Source organism: Dipodomys merriami, unplaced genomic scaffold (genome assembly GCF_024711535.1).
Source record: "Dipodomys merriami isolate MVZ:Mamm:240054 unplaced genomic scaffold, mDipMer1.0.p SCAF_14, whole genome shotgun sequence".
Taxonomy (NCBI): domain Eukaryota; kingdom Metazoa; phylum Chordata; class Mammalia; order Rodentia; family Heteromyidae; genus Dipodomys; species Dipodomys merriami.
This window is the reverse complement of record NW_027202715.1, coordinates 26,843,490-26,857,034: the sequence shown is the minus strand read 5'-3', so window position 1 is coordinate 26,857,034 and position 13,545 is coordinate 26,843,490. Positions and strand designations below refer to the sequence as shown.

Below are 13,545 nucleotides of genomic sequence, written 5' to 3'. Positions count from 1 at the left end.
CATTGTAGGTTTTATGGTAAAGGCTTATGAGTACAAATTTTGTGTAATCAGTCTCTTCTATCTGTTGGTGCACAAAGCTAACATTTACTCTGAGAAATAGAAAAGGGAAACCCTAGGGAGTGAAGGCACAGACTTTAATTTATATCTCCTGATTGACAGGATGTGAGTGATAGTTTCAAACCTAAGCAAGTAGGGGGTGGTTAAATCTTCCTATTTAGAATGTGCTCCCACCCAGAAGTGATCTTTCGAGGTAGTTGCATAAAAACTTTATTCAATAAATGGTGGCGTAGTAAGGATCATAAGTACAAAGTTTATATTTGCCTTAGAAATTTTTTAATGTAAATGGTTTGAAATGCTTTATTCCTTAACATAAAATAATATCTGGGTGAAATATATGCATAAAATGAATTCAAACAAGGTAACTTTCTACTCTGTTTGGCAAAACATCTGTAATCAAAATAATCTGATTAAATCAGTTCCCTCCTTCTATGTCTCACTGTACCATGACCTTGAACTTGTTGCATTTTTATTGCTATTTTCTATGATTTGGAATAATGCTTTTCTCTATACTAGAAGGACATTTATAAGGATAGATGTCCTTTTTTTTTGTTTTGCTTAACAACATTTCCAGAAAGAGATAGTGACTGGTACAAAGTGAGCATCAAACATTTTAATGGAAAAAATGTAATGACCAAGTTGGATTCCTGAGATAAATAATAAAACACAATCATGAGCTATAAAAATCAGATTAACTGAACATTAAAGATTTTATAATAAATTGTTTTGGAAATCATATATCATAACATGGTTGTGTTTATAGTACTCATGTCTTTCTACCTTGTATTTTGTGGGTTTTTTGTAGTATTAGTGTTTGAACTCATTGAACCATTTGCTAGGTAGGTGCATTACATTTCCAGCCTTTCTCATTTAAGTGTATTTTTCAGGTAGAGTCTCCTACTGCTTTGCCTTGAGCCAGTCTTATATTGTGATTGTCTCAACTATGCCTCTGGTGTAGCTAGGCTCACAGATGTGGCAGCATGTCATGCTTGCTTGTTGACAGGGAGTCTCAAACTTTTGACAGGGAGTCTCCCTAACTTCTGGCATGGTTATTTTCAACGTCATCCTTTCAAATTATAGGCATGAGCCACTTCCTCTCTCAACCTGTTCCAAAAGTTCCAAAAGTTCTTCTTCATCTATCTCTTTCTCCTTCTTCTTTTTTTTTTTCCATTGCTATACCTTATCATCTTTTAGGTTCATTATTTTCCACTTGGCCCATCTGTCTTCAAAAGGCAATGGTATTAATGATGTTGATAATGATTATCACTAACACAGCTGAAGATATAAAACTGTGTGATATTTTTTCATTAGGATAATAAAGGGTATTGAGTAATATTTCATTAGAATTGTAAAGTCTAATACACTATAAACAAAAGTAAACTAGAAATCTGTGCAACTATATAATTTTACTCTTGATACTTCCTTTACATTTCATTATATTGTTTAAACTGTACATCTTTCTCATTTTTAACCTGTACATCTTTTTATTTGAAAATAATAGAAGAAAAGAAAGGAAATGATCATAGTGCTGATGTCCTACTGTGTTAGAATCTCAGAAAGAAGAGGTAATTTTTATAGCCATATCTCCCTTTCAATTACATGCTGTTATGTAAGACTTGAGCTAATCCCAGTTAAAGACCATCTCATTCACTCAAACTCAAACAGTAAATCTTTGCAGTGTGGTTTAGGGTTAGCATGGTTGTTCTCTGTACAGTTTCACGTATGTAACTCTGGATTCATTGGTTTGTTACCATTTTTGTGTTTTTAAAATCAAGCTTAAAAGTATGAAGGTTTTTAGAGGCCAATACTATATTTGATTTAATCATGGGTATATCAGGTTATATATTGCTAAATGGCAAGCTGTCTCCAAATTAGTGAACTTAAAAGTGACAACCACGAGATTCCTGTAGTAATCTTTGGTTTGCCTCGTCTCACTCCCTATCACGCTCACACTGAGTCCTTTACAGGTTTTCAATCTTTTCATTCACCATGTTTACCAGTAGAGCTTATTGAGCTTTTAGGGAATTCTCCTCTGGATTATTCATTAACTGTTCTGTCACCTGATTATCATGAGTGGGAGCTGAGATACCTGGACTTGCCATTTTTCTTGTGTTTCTCTGGCTTGTTCTGCCCATTTGGTATGAAAGTAACACTAATTTTGTGCTAGAACTCTATATTAAGGCAAGCATCAACCAGAGTAGTTGCACAGTCAAAATGGCTGTAAATACAATCTAGTTCAACAGATACAATCTATTCAACATCAAACAACTATGGATTAATGGGCTAAGAACATCAAAGAGGGATTCAGCAAACCAGAAAATTGTTAGGTTTAGGGAGAATTGTGCAGAAAAATAGGATTAGAGGGATGTGGAGAGATAAAAGGAGAGTGACTTTAACCAAGTCCTAATCTCAGAGAGGGAAATGAATAGGACAGAATGGTAGGACAGAGATTTGAAAAAAAAAAACAAGAAAAATGGAAAAACAAAAATTTAATTTAAAAATGAAACATTTAAAAATTATGTAAGTATAAAGAAATAATATTGAGAGAAGAAAAGGATAGGATGAGAGGAGGGGAAAGATAAAAAGGAAAAATGAAAAAATAAAAATTCTTAAAATTGAAAGTTACATAGGAATAAAGAAATAATACTACTATTAAAGAAGTTAAGCCTAAGAGGTTGTGAATTGAGTAATAAGTTTCTGGATTAAGTATGTACACATGAGGGATAAGGTCTAATAATCAATAATGGATATATATCTGGGTAAGATATGGAACCAACCCAGATGCCCCTCAGTAGATGAAGGAATCAAGAAAATATGGTATATTTACACAATGGAAGTCTATGCCTCCATAAGAAAGAATGACATTGCCCCATTTATTAGGAAAATGGAAAGACTTGGAAAAAATTATATTAAGTGAAGTAAGCCAGGTGCAAAGAAACATAGGTCCCATGGTTTCCCTTATTTGCAATAACTAGTATGTGTCTGAGACAAGTAGAAAAGGTCAGATAAGATGATGTTAAGCAAAATGATCCCCAAGATAAAGTTTTTTCTTCCTTGCTAGTGTTTCTAACATATTTATAAGGTACCATGTGATTTTTTTGATGCTTTGTATGTCCCTCCTCCACGGTATAACCCTGTTTTCACTGTATTTGATGTTGGTATAATTTGTGGAGGGGAAGGGAAAAAACAAATTGTTTAAATAGGGATACAGGTTGACCCATTGCAAAAATTAGATCCTATGTGGAAAAACGAACCTTACAATTTAGGTGGGAGGGGTGAGGGTGTATGTGTGGGTGGAGTGTAGTTGTGGAGATGGGAGGAAAGGGATGGTAGGGGAAAACAAAGGAGGAGGCTACAATGCTTGATAAGAAATGTACTCCTTACCTTGCTCATGTAATTATAAACCCTCTGTACAGTATTTTCACAATAAAAAACTTATTTTTAAAAAAGTGACAACCACTAAATTTTCCCAGGAATTCATGAAGAATTTAGTCAAGTAGTTCTTCATGTGGTATCAGCTATGGTCATCCCATGGTTGTAGCATTCAGCTCATGGCTCCGCTGGATCCTGGACTCAAGTGTATCCCTGATATAGCTGTGAGGCTTCACTGGCCAAAAGGAATTCATTGTGTTCATCAGCTTCACTGGTATGGTTGGATTAGAGGGATGTGGAGAGGTAAAAGGAGAGTGAATTTAAGCAAGTCCTAATCTCAGAGATTATATGTAGTATACTACATATACATTTTGTTTTCCTTTTATACTGTTTTCACTAAGGAAGCTGAATGCCTTTATGTGGTTGTTTAGGACTTAAACAGGAAGTAGAAGATCTCACAATGCCTAGCATCAAAAGAGGTAGCACTACTTTGTCACACTGTTTGTCAAAACAAGTCATGGACAACCCAGATCTAAGCAGCAAAGATTATACTTCTTCATGGACAAGTGTTGAAATCTCCTTGCAAAAGAACACCTAGAAGGCAAGATACAGTTTTGACTGTACTTGGAAAAGATGCATAGGTGTATTTTCTAATAGAGTTTAGTAAGTTTAAGATCTTCAAGAAGTTATCATGGAAGTTGTCTTAACCTAGTATCTCAACCAACCAACAATCTTAAATATAACACTCCAAAAAAAATGACCACCTTTCAGTACTCATCATGACAGGGCACACAGCCCTTCAGGGAGCAGCTCATTTTGGACTATTCTAGCTTCCAGTAATTTTCTTAATCAGGATTCAAACAAGATCTTGTAATTGCACTTAGTTGAAAAGTGCCTCAGACATCTTTTAATCAATAACAGAAATGATTTTACCCTCTTTATCACTTGCCATTTATTTACTAAAAAAAGCTGGCTCATTTCAATTTGCTTCATTCTACACTTGGCTTGTTTCATCCTTTGATGTTTAAACACTCTATTCCTTGCTTTATTTGAAGAATGGTAGTTGAGTTCAGATTCGATTCTCTTGTCATGAGTACATTATAGGTGATACTGTATTCTTGTGACCACAAAATATCAAGAAGGCCCATTATAAGTTTTGAGCAATTTTAAATGTAATTGTGGATTTGGATGTTATCAGTCTAATCTCCTTAATGTAAAGTTTCCTAATGCTATGACTTGTTTTAGTAGTTGAAATATAATCTTTCATATATGTTGCATCTTCATTATTTACTGATTGTTCTAAGTTTATTAGCTGAAATCCTTCTATTAAGAACTTTTGATAAACTATATGATCACACAGTTTTTAAGCAAGTGAAAAACAAACATTTCATTTATTTCTGTTTATTTTCAGAGTAATTATTTGGTGCCCAGCAATCTTTAAGAGAGAGCTATATGCTTTGTTTTTAACCCGTGAATTTTTATAAATTTGCTTTAATGCATTAGTGTTCTTATGTTTTTAATGCACAAAGGCTCATCTTTGGTATATACCAACCTTTAAAATGTGTTTGTGGCCTCTTCTTGACTTCACAACAGTGGTCTTCATCACTCTGTCTTTATTTCCTTTTTAGAAAATTCCTTGTTTAGTGGCTCAAGTGATAGAGCGCTAGCCTTGAGCTGAAGAGCTGAGGGACAGTGTCCAGGCCCAGAGTTCAGGCCCACGACCAGACCCCCCCCCAAAAAAAAACCCTATAAAAAAGAAAATTCCTTGTTTAGAGGGTTACTTTAACCTATATACCTTCTTTTTATGATTATCTTTTAAAACCAGATTTATTAAAGTCTAAATCACAAAAGACATAATATGGAGTGAAATGTTTTTGAGCATATTTGCAGTTTCACAAACAACAACACAGTCTAAATTCAGATGATTTCTGTTCTCCTGGAACAAACAACATGAAAAACCTCAGACTCATTAGCAGTACCATCTCATTCCCTACGACCCCAATTTTTTTTCTTCCTTTCTCTCTCTTCCTTCCTTCTTTTCTTTCTTCCTTCCTTCCTTCTTTTCTTCCTTCCTTCCTTCCTTCCTCTCTCTTCCTTTCTCTCTCTCTTCCTTTCTCTCTTCCTTTCTCTCTCTCTCTCTTTCTTTCTTTCTTTCTTTCTTTTCTTTCTTTCTTTCTTTCTCTCTTTATTTTTTAATTGTGAAAATACTGTACAGAGGGGTTACAATTACATGGGCAAGGTAATGAGCACATTTCTTATCAAGCATTGTTGCCTCCTCCTTTGTTTTCCCTTCCCGTCAATCAGTAACTAGTATACTTCCCACCTTTAGAGTTTCCCATTCTGGATATTTCACATATATGAAATTATATAGTATCCGGCCTTTGGTGACTGATGTCTTTGATTTAGCATAAAGTATTCAGGTTTAATTCATGTTGTAGGGTATATCAGTACTACATTCTTTTTCACTGATGCATAATATTCCATTGTATGAAGACATTTTATTTATACATTCATTTTATGTATCCATTATTCATAAGTATAATTTGATTTTTTCCACTTTTGGCATATAATTTTTGAGTGCACATATATTTTCCTTTTCCTTCATTATATATGTTGGAGTGACATATACTCATCTTTCTAAGGTTCATTTTTTATTAATAGCATCATTATTTTGCAATGTTCTAGTTTTAAGAACTAATATGTATCATCTTATGAAATATCTCATAAAAATACCTCAGTGGTATTTACTATCTGTTCTTTCTCTTATTTAGTGAGTGTCCAAAGGAAAGATTCCATTACATCAACTATGCCTCCTGTAGTTTCCTCTTGGAACTTCACAACTGTTTCAACTTAGATTGCTGATACAATTTTAGCTTTCTACCCATAGCTCAAGAATACCTTTGATGGTATTCATTTGTGTATTTCCTCTTGATCATCCTAAACTATTAAAAGTAGTAATTTGTGTATTTCCTTTGATTATCCTAAACTGTTAAAGGTATCAAATAAGAGGAAAGGAAGAATCATGAAGAAAACCCCACAAGTGGTTGTAAATCCAGAGATCTGAACTTATATGACTCAGTGATTCAATGTCACTCAGTGCAAATTATTTACCTTCTCTAAGCTAGTTTCCTTCTGTCCAAAATATAAATGCACAATACAAACTACTGATTTTGTGAGAAATTTAAATGATAGAAAGTACACAACAGGGTGATTGTCAGGTTTTATATATATGACAAGTACTGGATATGTTTATTTTTATTGCGTAATCTGAATAAAAGTCAATGATTTTATGATTAAGTTAAAAGAACTTAATACCTTCAGTAAATTCTCACTCTTCAGGCTATATATTGTTGCCAATTCACCACAGGTTTGGAACTAGCTTGTAGTGTGTTGCCTTGAGTTGCTTTGACAAATCATGGTGGCAAACTTTAGTAATTTTTCCCCTTAGTTTTATATACTGCAATAAAGAACTTGGAATGTTCAAGAGTACAGATGAGAAAAAGATGTATTTAAAGTTGACTACAAATAAAGACTCAGGCAGCTTGAGTCTGTAGTTTCCTCATTACTTAAATGTAAGTATACACATTTAGCTTTCTCCATTGGGACTTAAGCCTCTTCTTGTAACAAAGTAAAATTAATTTCTCTTGATTGAGTTTCTAATAATATCATTGTAATAGGTCCCTGTGTTCAATCATTGAATCTAAGTCAGATGGCCATGGCCCAGCCGCATTTATCTCTCTATAATCACATTTGCTAAGTTAAGTTTATCGCTATCTTCCCAGGTGTCCAGGGGTTGACATTGTGCTTGTAAACTTGTTAAGAACTACAATGTAAATTTAAGCTTGGCATAATTTTAGATAACATTTAAATTTTAACTTATTCCATCAAACACTGTGCACTACATAATTGGCAATAAGCCAAAACATCTTTTACAGTTCTGACAAAATCATTTTATTTTACCAAATTGCTCTCTAGTCAACATTTCTGTTCGTTAACCAAAAATAACATAAGCTTTTATGAAACAAAAATTATTTTACAGTGAAAAACTTTTCAGGGACCTTGTTTATCATCACTATTATTTTCTAAATTACATGTGTAAAGAAATCTAAGATGAAAAAAAAAGAAATCTAAGATGCCCTGTAGCTAGTGTTCATTGAACCAGTTAGTTTACCTTCTACAAATTTTCTGATTTAAAATAACAATACTTGGCAATATAAAAACTGCAAAACCTTTACTTTTGTGGAGTATGATTGATATACACAGTAAGTCTATCTATTCAATGCATAATTTCATATATTTGACATATTATACTGTACCACCATAAACCCATCAACTTAGTCAAAATAATAAACACATCTATGACTCAAGGTAGTCCTTTGCAATATTTCCTGCTTCCTTTTATTTCTTCTTCCTACTATTACCTAATCACCAGGCAATCACCAATACACGTTCTGTCCCTGCAGATTCATTTGTAACATAAATGTTTATATAAAATCAGTACCCATGTTCATTCTCTGTTAATTATTTTGAGATTTTCCTATGTTCATTCCTTGTATTGCTGAGCCCATTATACAGACACATTAAAGTTTGTTTGTTTTTTTTCTCCAATTCATCTGTTGAGGGAGATCTTGAGCTACTTTTAGTATGGGCTAGTAAAAACAATGCTGCTGTGTACATTTGTTAAAAATCTTTACATAATTTATTCCCATTTTGTTAAATGGGAGTAAAGTAATATAATTCACAGATAGTTGATAGTGAACTTCACAAAAAAAACCCCACAAAACTGCCCAACTGCTTATCAAATGGTGGTTATCGTTTTAGAAATCCACCAATTTACAAATTTTAATTTATCAATTTACAAGTCCAATATTTTATCAATTCCTCTACAGTTTTATGCTTGCTAAAACTTGGTATATTTGGTACTTAATTTTACTAAGTGGGTATGAGTAACACACTGTGTTTTGAGTTTGCACGTGTCTAACAATAACGTAAAGCATGTTTTTAAATTTTATTATTAAATAGTTGTACAATGAGGATACAATTCATAAGTCAGTTTATAAGTACAATCTTCCTGATCAATATCACCTCTTCTATTATTTTCCCTAATTTTACCTCTCCCATGCCTACTCTCAGTTATGTACTTCAATTTTTACATAATGTTCATGAAATGCAATGACTATATTTGTTGAGCATGTTTTTTTAAGTTCTTATTATGTATTATCTTTATTGAGTTGCTTACATCCTTAGTTCTTCATTTTTAGAGTAATTTATATATTTTTATATAGGTTCTTTATCAGGAATATGCATTTTGAATACTTTCTCTGTTTGTGGCTTTCATTGGTCCAATAGTAACTTTTGAAAATCAGTTTTTTAATTGTATTGAAACAGTTTCTATTAATCTTGGTTTTAATATCTTTTTGAAGAAATATGGATTAATATGGAAGCACAAATAATTTTCTCCTGCTTTTCCCCCCAGAGTGTTTATACTTTAAAATTTTGCATTTAATTTTAAAAATAATTTTATATTAATTTTTGTATGAGTTAACCTATTACTCCATATATAAATTTTAAATTGTCTAGCCTGGTTGACAACACTACTCTTTTCTATGAATTACTTTTTAATTATCCAAAATCAGTTTCTCAAATAGCTATGGTTCTATTTCTTCCTTCAAAGCAGAATTGCTGATAGATTTTTATCATTTCCACTAGGCCCACATTTCCTCCTGTAAATACACCAGTTATTTCAGTTGTTATGTTGTTCCTAGTCATAATAAATGATAAATGAGAAACAATCTGCTTAATGTGGGCTTTAATTCTGCTTCTTCTTAATATTTCATTGTTTTGTAATATTGCAGTGATTGTAGTCTGTATCTATAATGGTAACAGCTAGCATACGGGGCTCTCCTTCATTCAATGCCCATGAGACAAAAACTGTAGCATCAAAAGCCACAGATGATATCTGTTTAGAAAAAAAACAAGGCTGATAAGATAAAATGGCAGACATTTCACAGACTATTTTAGATATGGCTAATTTGCCAGAACTAGATATGTACATAAATCCTCTGAGATGGTGGTAGTACATACTTGGTAGACAGAAAGAAAAGTAAGGAAATGAAAAGTAAAGAAAAGAAAGAAAAAGAAAGATGCAAAGAAAGCAAAGATGGAGATGGTAAAAAGAGGAGGAGGAAGTACAGAATTGTTCTTATTCCTAGGAGTACCTATTTATGTAATGTGCTATTCCTAGGGAATCAGCAATCTCTGATAATATGAATTTTCTGTAATTCAAAAGGCAATGAAAATACCCTGGAGCTACTCTAACACAAACACCACACCACTCATGCTACATACCAGAGTTGAGCTTTGGAAACCCACATTTAGTTTTGATCCACAAGGAGTCTATCAAATGGCCGAAGAGAAACATGTTATAGTGATAGCATTAGAGTTTTGAGAATGTTTGCCACATTCCTATAACATATCAGTATGTAATTTTTTTCTTCTTATACTCAAACCACTTCTTGGTAGGGGATAAGGAAAAAATAAAACAATTCAAGAGATGAGACATATTAAATAATTTTCTTAATTTTGTTTGACAAATATATTTTATAAGAGATACCATGTAAGTGGTATTAATAACTTTCGCTAAGTCGTTCACATATTCCCCGTGCTCCAATACTCCATATTGGCTGTTAACAATCCAGTCCCAAACAAAATGCACGGTTTTATTATCCAGAATATTTTCAAACTTTAGTGCAAAAAATTGAAAATTGGTGTCAAAATGAAAAACTCTGGCATCATTACTTTAAAACAGTAGCAATGTAAAGAATTAGACTAGTATTTTTATATCTAGACATGCTCAGATGGGACACACCAGCTAACAAGCTATATACACTCAAGATTTATTAATGATTATAATCACTAAGAAAATAATTAGAAACAGGTTATAAGGGTAGCCAAAGAGTTTCTATATAGTCCAGAATGAAAGGAAATAGTATAATCCATTGTAGTTAGTATTCCATAAAACAACCATTAAATTGTACTTGGCTTTATACATTTTTTGTGTTTTTAAACTTTGGTTACATCTAAAAACTTAAATCAAATTATTGTTAACCATAATTACTTCTGAGACTTCAGATAACACAGAAATGTTTAAAAAAATAAGGCCACCTCCTTTGGGATCATATATATTTAATTCTACAATAACTATTAGATAAAGATTGCAGTTCTTTAATCACATTTTAAAATATTAGTGCTACATTATTAGAACAAGTCAAATATTCTTTCAGTTTTTAATCCCAAGTAGGTTATCCCAAGAGCTCTGTCTCCATATGGCCAAATGATCACCTACTCACACAAAATGTCAGTTAGCTAGCTCTCCTGATGATACAAGTAGGTCACTGCACAATTTATATGTAGTACAAATTTCTTGTTTTTATTGTGCCTGTCAATTTTTCAACAGTAACATCTTATGCAATATATATAATTAATTAAAACTTTAGAAATGACTGGACTCTCTTGCCTCAAAGTTTAGAAGTTTTCAATAGAATAGTTACATAACCTACTTTAGATATTCTTAACAAAGTCTTGAATAAAATTGTAATAAATGAAATACCCACTTGTCCGGGTTTTTTGTTATTTTTCTTTTGAAGGGAGCAAAAAAAATCATTTTCTTGTTATATACAGAAGGAATAAGTGCAAATACTTACATAATAGCTGCAACGTGCCATGTAATTTTCTGTATATTTTATATCCATTAACTTATTTATTTCACAACGGCTGTATGAAATGGGTCCAATTACTATCCTATACTACACAGGTAGAAACTAAGGTACAAACTGGTTAAATCATGTTTAAAGTCACATCCTAACAATTGGCAGAGAAGATTCTATCAGTCTGACATCAGAATCTGTATCCTTGGCCAGTAGGTTATATTATTACTTCTTGCTTTCGTTTCTGACTTTAACCCTAAGTTTCAGCTTTCCACTGATTTCCAGGAAGATTTTTAACCTCTACTATCCCTTTCCCAAAGTGGCTTCTTACACATAGGTTGTAATGAAGATGCACCAGAAAATAGTTGAGAAAAAAATTTGATTAGTAACCAAAAAAAACTGGATTTGATAGTAAATAAAATGTGCAATTTAATGATCTATCTAAGATTGGCTTAGAAAGCAATTTGAATGTATAATGAGCTTCACTATTCTTAAATTGTGTGTTTTGGGGTGTGTGTGTGTGTGTGTGTGTGTGTGTGTGTGTGTGTGTGTGTGTGTGTGTGTGTGTGTGTGTGTGTGTGTGTGTGTGTGTGTGTGTGTGTGTGTGTGTGTGTGTGTGTGTGTGTGTGTGTGTGTGTGTGTGTGTGTGTGTGTGTGTGTATGTACCAGTACAGTATCTTGCATTCTTGCTTGGCTTTTTTGCATAAGGCTAGTGCTCTACCATGAGTTACACCTCCACTTTCTGGCTTTCTGCTGGTTAATTGGAGACAAGAAACTCATGGACTTTTTTGCCCAGGCTGGCTTCCAAGCACGATCCTCAGAATTCAGTCTCCTGAGTAACTAGGATTACAGGCATGAAGCCATCAGCATCCAGCTGATAAATCCTATTTCACATATATTTCTGAGGTTCTACAAGTGGTAGTTCAAGTGATAGTGGTAGGGTATAGAATTTGAATCAGGGTAAAGCTATGGTTTATTACCTTTGCAGAAGTATGCTGATAAAAGTTAATAATTGAGAGAGGGGTCTTTGATTTGCAGCAGTGACTAGCCAATTTTCCACTAGGGCAATTTCAAGCTATTATATTGAAGTCATTGTACACAGAGTTTGAAAGAGATGAGTAACAGTATAGTATTATACTTACCCCCACAGAGATAAAATAGATGGAGGTAACCTCACAAACACAGAAGAAAGCAAAATAATTCAAAAATCATGCATTATAAGCCCCTACAATCTAAGTTTAAATATAAATTATTTAGTCAGATGTTACATAATAGAAGTTTTAGTAATGGCTGTTTAGCAACCAGATTGCAAATTTCCTGAAAATTTAACATTTGGCTTTTGTTAGCAAAAACGAGCCGACTGCACACCAGAAAAAGGTTTAGATGATTTTGCATCTTATGAGATGTTAAAGTAAAATTCTAATGTTTATCAGGCCTGGTATTAAGTAACTAGCTGGATAGTTACTCACATCTTCCTCAAAGAAGTGACAACTTGACTGTATACACCTGTTATGGTCCATAGTTCTCTCCCCATCTCTTCTTGGTCTGTGAAAGGAAGAATGCTGAATCATCCACAGAGTGCAGAGATTCACAGTTAACTATACTGAATTTCTACTGCTTCTTCTACTTTGTGGTGGCTTCAATGAACCTCTTGGCACTGCATTTGATTGGCTTTGTCTCCATGGGCCTTTTTAATTTGTGACTTGCTTTTTTCATATTATCTAAAATCCTTTTTCCTGACACATAAACCAAGGCATTGGGAGACATTCCTGGTTTTATTTAGTTTATACTCTATGTGAGCAGTTAATTTGTATGACTATGCTGGATAGAAAGGCAGAAATGTCATATCCCTGCTGGTACTTTAAATGGATGCCCCAAACTTATATTAATAGCTTTAAAGTTAAAATTAAGGCTCCTTACAAGCCACTAGAATGATCTGATGGGCACGTTTTCTAGAGATTAAATGAACTCTTATAAATATTGCCTTAACTGTCCCTGGACACTTTGTTCCTCTCCCACATAAATTTCTGTTCACTTTCAAAAATAACTAATTTTATCAGGATAACAAGTTTGTTTTCCTTTAATGAACCAATACCTATGGCATGTAGGATATTTACCATTTAATGAATTCTCATAGTATGCTAAATGCTGTACTTTATTTATCCAGTTCAGATACAGTTAGTTCTTATAATATATGGCATAAAGTAAAAAATACATATTTCTAAATGCTTGCAAATACTAAGATGGTAAACTGCAGATCAACATTAGAGAGTCTAACTCCAGATCTGTGTTCTTAAATCATTGCTGTCAGCATGTACTTAAACTGTTTAATAACTCTGTGAAGTCACGTACAATTTTAAAATGAAAAATATAGGGGCAGGGAAGGTGGCTCAGTGGTAGAGTGCTTGCC

The 13,545-nt window shown here is 33.1% G+C and overlaps 1 long non-coding RNA gene across 1 annotated transcript in view; it reads right to left on the bottom strand.

The window, feature by feature from the left end:
- Positions 1–13,545, bottom strand: part of LOC138825769 (uncharacterized) — a 143,387-nt gene that overhangs the window by 103,753 nt on the left and 26,089 nt on the right. The window contains exon 2 of the long non-coding RNA XR_011371511.1: positions 12,605–12,680. This is a non-coding gene — a long non-coding RNA (uncharacterized lncRNA). The remainder of the gene's footprint in view (positions 1–12,604; positions 12,681–13,545) is intronic.